Below are 6,817 nucleotides of genomic sequence, written 5' to 3' on the forward strand. Positions count from 1 at the left end.
TCAAAACATCTAGCCACAAACTCTGCTACATCCCTCTTCAAGTTTGGCCAATAGTAATATCTCTTCACTGTTGTTAATGTCTTTTGGTAACTTGGGTGATGTGAATATGGTTTCGCATGAAACTCCCTTAAGATCACTTTCTTGAGATCACTATCATCCGGAACATATATCCTGACTTGGAACTTGACCAATCCAACTGTTGTAAGACAATATTCAAAGCCTTGTGCACCTGCACCTGAACCTGTACCATTACTTGTACATGTACCATCATGTGTACTTGTACCTGTACCTGTACCATCACCTATACCTGTACTCTGGTACAACCTATGCAAAATCTCTATATATCTGACGTCCAACTGTCCTGCCCACATGATCATGTCCTGTAAATCTATCCCATAAGAGCTCATAGTAGCTAAGTGATTCACCTGTACTCGCCTGCTAAAAGAATCTGCCACTCTATTCTCCTTGCCTTTGATCTATCTGATCTCAAATTCGAACTCGATGATCGTAGCCAACCATCAAGCTTACCTACCATTCAGATTTAGTTAGTCAAATAGATACCTCAACCCATTGTGATCACTTATCAATGTGAAACTCTTGCCTAGAAGATAGTGTCTCCACATCTTCAGTTCATGTATAATTTTTGCCAACTCAAGATCATGTGTGGGGTAGTTATGTTCGTGCTCATTCAGTTTCCGCGATTCATAGCATACTACTTGTCCATCCTGCATAAGGACTCCACCAAGTCCTCTCTTGCATGCATTTGTGCACACAACAAACTCCCTATTCGGGTTTGCAATCTTCAACACTGGTGTATGCGTTAACAACTGCTTGAGCTTCTCAAAACTATCCTCGCATTCCTCTATCCATTCAAACTTCTTACCCTTTCTTTGCAAAGATGTGAAAGGATAAGAAATCTGCGAGAAGTTACTGATGAGCCTGTTGTGGTAACCTACCAAACCCATGAAAGATCTCACTTCATCCACATTCTTAGAAGCTACACACTCCATGATGGCTCTTATCTTTTCTAGATCTACTGCAATGCCTTCCTTGGAGACGATATGCCCCAAGTAATGTACCTTCATTTGAAAGAAACTGCATTTTCTAATATTAACATACAGCTGATTCTCTCTCAACAATTTCAACACTGCTGCTAGATGCTCGTCATGCTCTTTTTCATTTTTAGAATATACCATTATATTGTTAATGAACATGATAACAAATTTATCTAAATATGGATGCAATACATTATTCATTAAGCACATGAATGTAGCTGGAGCATTAGTTAAGCCAAATGGAACTACAACAAACTCATAATGCCCATACCTGGTCCTAAATGAAATATTGTAAATTTCCTCTTTCTTGATGCGTACCTAATGGTATAAGAATCTCAGATCAATCTTTGAGAACACTTCTTCTCCTTCAGTTGATCGAACAAGTCGCCAATCCTTGAAAAATAGTACCTTTTCTTGATGGTCACTTGTTCAACTACCTGTAATCAATGCATAATATGAGAGTACCATCTTTCTTCTTCATAAACAAGACCAGTGCGCCCATGGTGATACACTTCACCTAATGTATCCTTTGTCCAACATTTCCTTCAGCTGCTTTAACTCAACCAACTCAGTTGTGCATATCTTATAAGGTGATTTCGATGATGGAGCCACCCCTGGCACTAACTCAATCAAAAAGTCTACCTCCCTATGAGGTGGCAAATTTGTAATCTCCTCAGGGAATACATCCTGAAATTGTTGCAATGCTGGATATTTGTTCAACACATCTGCATCCTCAACCTCCTTACCCTTATAGCTTGCACTCTTTCCTGCGGCTACGCTTTGCTTGCATCGCTGTCACCATCCTAATAGATGCAACTTTCTTCTTACCTTACAAGACTCTTAGTTCTCCATTATCATCAACACACTTAATAGATTTATCATAGAAGTCTACGTTGGTTCTATTTAGATACAGCTAGTCCATGCCAAATAAAATACTATATGAATCCAATGGTAATACATTTAAATGTGCTACTATAGGCATACCATTTAAGTGAAATGCGCAATCTCTTACCCAATGATGCACTCGCTTCTTTGTACCTGTATCCAACTGCACTAACTAAGACTCCACATACAATTCCTTACTCAAACAACACTTATCCACCAAGTCAGGAATAACATAGTTATAATTAGATCCAGGGTCAATCAAAATAGAAATAGCTTGATCACAAAGATTATCATCCATCTCAATGATAGATGGTTGATGCTCTGCCTGTTTGTTAACAAATGTCTCCAACATTCCGCACCTCTTGTGCACTGTATATTTGAGGTCTACCACCCTAATTCTACGGACAATATTTCTTGCAATGATATTTGCCACAATTCCAACACTCTATAGGCTTCTAGCCTCCATCCCTATTATTTTGTTCAAATCAATGTCCCTATCGTCTATCTGATGCATTGAACCTCTTAGGTTGTGCGACATTCTCCTTGTTACCTGAATCCTGTGGTCTTGCTCGCTTCTTGTCTAATTTTCCTTTGTTCTTTGCATTACCTCTTCATTCTGGCTTAGTCTCAGTTTTGCGCTTCATTTGTTCATAACAATGCTTTAGCTTTCGAACTACCTCCTCCAAATATCTAGGCTCATCAAACTCCATCCTGTCTTTAAATTCAATCGGTAACCCAGTAATGAACCTCTAAATCTTGGCCTTCTCCTCTGTGAGGTAAGGAACATACTCAGTAGCTCCAAACAATTACTATTGTACTCGTCATGTCTCATGGAACCCATCTTTAGTTCATAATTTGTTTTTCCTTGTCATCAAAGTACCTTTTTGACAAGTAATTCTTCTTAAATAGCTGCTCAAACTCACTCCAAGACAAATATTCTTCATGAATACACCTAACATTCTTCACATCTTCCCACCAAATGCCTGCTTTACCTTTGAGATTGAAGGTAGCTAGACTAGCTTTCATGTTCTCTGAATAATCATGAATCCTGAAGAACTTCCTCATGCCAAGCAACCATGCCTCTGCATCCTGTGGTTTCTTCATTTCTGCATAAAAAGTAGGTGGCTTCACTTTCTTAAATTCATCTGAAAAGTATCCCTTATCACTCCTCCTGTAAGGATGATACCGATGATGATCATAATGCCTATTTGAATCAAAACTAGAATCATACGTGTATGTCCCTTCTCCTCTTTGGAGTGTCCAACAATATGGCATCTTGGATTGTGTCATCTATGTCTGATCGGTGACTGCCATGTGATCCACTTCCATATGCCCCATTAGTTTTGTTCTCCTGCTCATGATTGATCCAAATCGGCTCGTGTCGCTGCAAATCCGACAAGCTTTGAAGTATGGATGCATTTACCTCTGCTAACTTTTCCTGTGACTATATGATTCTGTCATTATCTTCCTTACAACTCCTTATCTCTTCCTTAAAACTAGCCTCACATTCGTCTATCCATTCAAACTTCTTACCTTTTCTTTGCAAAGATGTGATAGGATAAGAAATCTGTGAGAAGTTACTGATGAGCCTCTTGTAGTAACCTACCAAACCCATGAAAGATCTCACCTCATCCACATTCTTAAGAGATACCCACTCCATGATGTCTCTTATCTTTTCTGGATCTATTGCAATGCCTTCCTTGGAGACATATGCCCCAAGTAATGTACCTTCACCTGAAAGAAACTGCATTTTCTAAGCTTAACATACAATTGATGCTCTCTCAACAATTTCAACACTGCTGCTAGATGCTCGTCATGCTCTTTTTCATTTTTAGAATATAACATTATATCATTAATGAACATGATAATAAACTTATCTAAATATGGATGCAATACATTATTCATTAAGCACATGAATGTAGCTGGAGCATTAGTTAAACCAAATGGAACTACAACAAACTCATAATGCCCATACCTGGTCCTAAATGAAATCTTGTAAATTTCCTCTTCCTTGATGCGTACCTGATGGTATCCGAATCTCAGATCAATCTTTGAGAACACTTCTTCTCCTTCAATTGATTGAACAAGTCGCCAATCCTCGACAAAGAGTACCTTTTCTTGATGGTCACTTTGTTCAACTGCCTGTAATCAATGCATAATATGAGAGTACCATCTTTCTTCTTCATAAACAAGACCAGTGCACCCATGGTGATACACTTCGCCTAATGTATCCTTTGTCCAACATTTCCTTCGGCTGCAACTTTAACTCAACCAACTCAGTTGTACTTATCTTGTAAGGTGCTTTCGATGATGGAGCTGCCCCTGGCACTAACTCAATCGAAAAGTCTACCTCCCTGTGAGGCGGCAACTTTGTAATGTCCTCATGGAATACATCCTGAAATTGCTGCAATGCTGGATATCTGTTCAACACATCTGCATCCTCAACCTCCTTACCCTTATAGCTTGCACCCTTTCCTGCGGCTACGCTTTGCTTGCATAGCTATCACCATCCTAATATATGCAACTTTCTTCTTACCTTACAAGACTCTTGGTTCTCCATTGTCATCAACACACTCAATAGATTTATCATAGAAGTCTACCTTGGTTCTATGTAGATACAGCTAGTCCATGCCTAATAACATACTGTATGAACCCAACGATAATACATTTAAATGTGCTGCTGTAGGCATACCATTTAAGTCAAATGCGCAATCTCTTACCCAATGATGCACTCGCTTCTTTGTACCTGTATCCAACTGCACTAACTAAGACTCCACATACAATTCCTTACTCAAACCACACTTATCCACCATGTTAGGACTAACATAGTTATAATTAGATCTAGGGTTAATCAAAATAGAAATAGCTTGATCAAAAGGATTATCATCCATCTCAATGATAGATGGTTGATGCTCTTCCTGTTTGTTATCCAAGGCTGCATAGATATGTGGAATACTCTGACTAATGTCTCCAATAGTTTGCACCTCTTGTGCAATGTATATATGAGGTCTACCACCCTGATTCTACAGACAATCTCTCTTGCGATGATATTTGCCACAATTCCAACACTCTATAGGCTTCTAGCCTCCATCCTTATTATTTTCTTCAAATCAATGTCCCTGTCATCTATATGATGCATTGAACCTCTTAGGTGGTGCGACATTCTCCTTGTTACCCGAATCCTGTGGTCTTGCTCACTTCTTGTCTAAGTTTCCTTTGTTCTTTGCATTACCTCTTCATTCTGGCTTAGTCTCAGTTTTGCGCTTCGTTTGTTCATAGCAATGCTTTAGCTTTCGAATGACCTCCTCCAAATATCTAGGCTCATCGAACTCAATCCTGTCTTTAAATTCAACTGGTAACCCAGTAATGAACCTCTAAATCTTGGCCTTCTCCTCTGTGAGGTAAGGAACATATCTCAGTAACTCCAAACACTTACGAGTGTACTCATCATCTCTCATGGAACCCATCTTTAGTTCATAATTTGTTTTTCCATGTCATCAAAGTACCTTTCTGACAAGTAATTCTTCTTAAATAGCCACTCAAACTCACTCCAAGAAAAATCTTCTTCATGAATACACCTAACATTCTTCACATCTTCCCACCAAATGCCTGCTTTAGCTTTGAGATTGAAGGTAGCTAGACTAGCTTTCATGTTCTCTCAATAATCATGAATCCTGAAGAACTTCCTCATGCCAAGCAACCATGCCTCTGCATCCTGTGGTTTCTTAATTTCCCCATCAAAAGTAGGTGGGTTCACTTTCTTAAATTCATTTGACAAGTATCCCTTATCACTCCTCCTAAGGATGATACCGATGACGATCATAATGCCTATTTGAATCAAAACTAGAATCACATGTGTATGTCCCTTCTCCTCTCTGGAGTGTCCAACAATATGCCATCTTGGATTGTGTCATCTATGTCTGATCGGTGACTGCCATGTGATCCACTGCCATATGCCCCATTAGTTTTGTTCTCTTGCTCATGATTGATCCAAATCAGCCCATGTTGTTTCAAATCCGACAAGATTTGAAGTATGGCTGCATTTACCTCTGCTAACTTTTCCTGTGACTATATGATTCTGTCATTATCTTCCTTACAACTCCTTATCTCTTCCTTTAAGCTTCTCAGTGTTACTGCCAAATTGGAAGAGTTCCCAACACCATACTTCTCTTTGGATTCTTAGGGACAGTCTTTGTAGTCAACCATCTTGCTATCCATTTGATGTTTCTCCTACAAGGTATATCATGTCAGTGAAACCAAATCAAAATAAACCACGTACCTTAGTATAGCTCAGGGAGGATACCTTGTCTGAAAGATGAAGCATGATACATGTATAACATAATCATAACAATATATAAAATAGTAAATAAGAATATAACCATGCAACTGCCATTCTAGCTAGGGTCCAGTCATCAATGCATGACCTTAACACAACACGCACTATAACCTCATGCATGAAAACATCCACTACATCACAGTAACTTGACCACATGCAAACATGAAAATGCATAAACATAACATAACCATACATACCACGACCTTATGCATGATGACATAAAACATACCATTGTATATGGACCATGTACAACCACAATGTAGACAATACACCAACTTACATGCAGATAACACTCAAGCACGAGTACAGACTATTCCCAGACATAACACATATAATCAATCATAAATGAATAACACTAGTATGTAGCATCATGTAACCTAATACACAAGAATGATACATATGACCAAAGATAAAAGAATTTAACCAAGAAACCCCATGATACATGTAAGCGATATATAACAACACATAACTAGTCATACACTTACAAAGATGAATCCCACAAAAGCACGCTAAGTTCCACATGATGACATCACCACAATAA

The sequence above is a fragment of the Pinus tabuliformis genome, chromosome 3_1 (assembly GCF_031772625.1).
Source record: "Pinus tabuliformis cultivar Carrire ecotype Pingquan chromosome 3_1, CPIR1, whole genome shotgun sequence".
NCBI lineage: Eukaryota > Viridiplantae > Streptophyta > Pinopsida > Pinales > Pinaceae > Pinus > Pinus tabuliformis.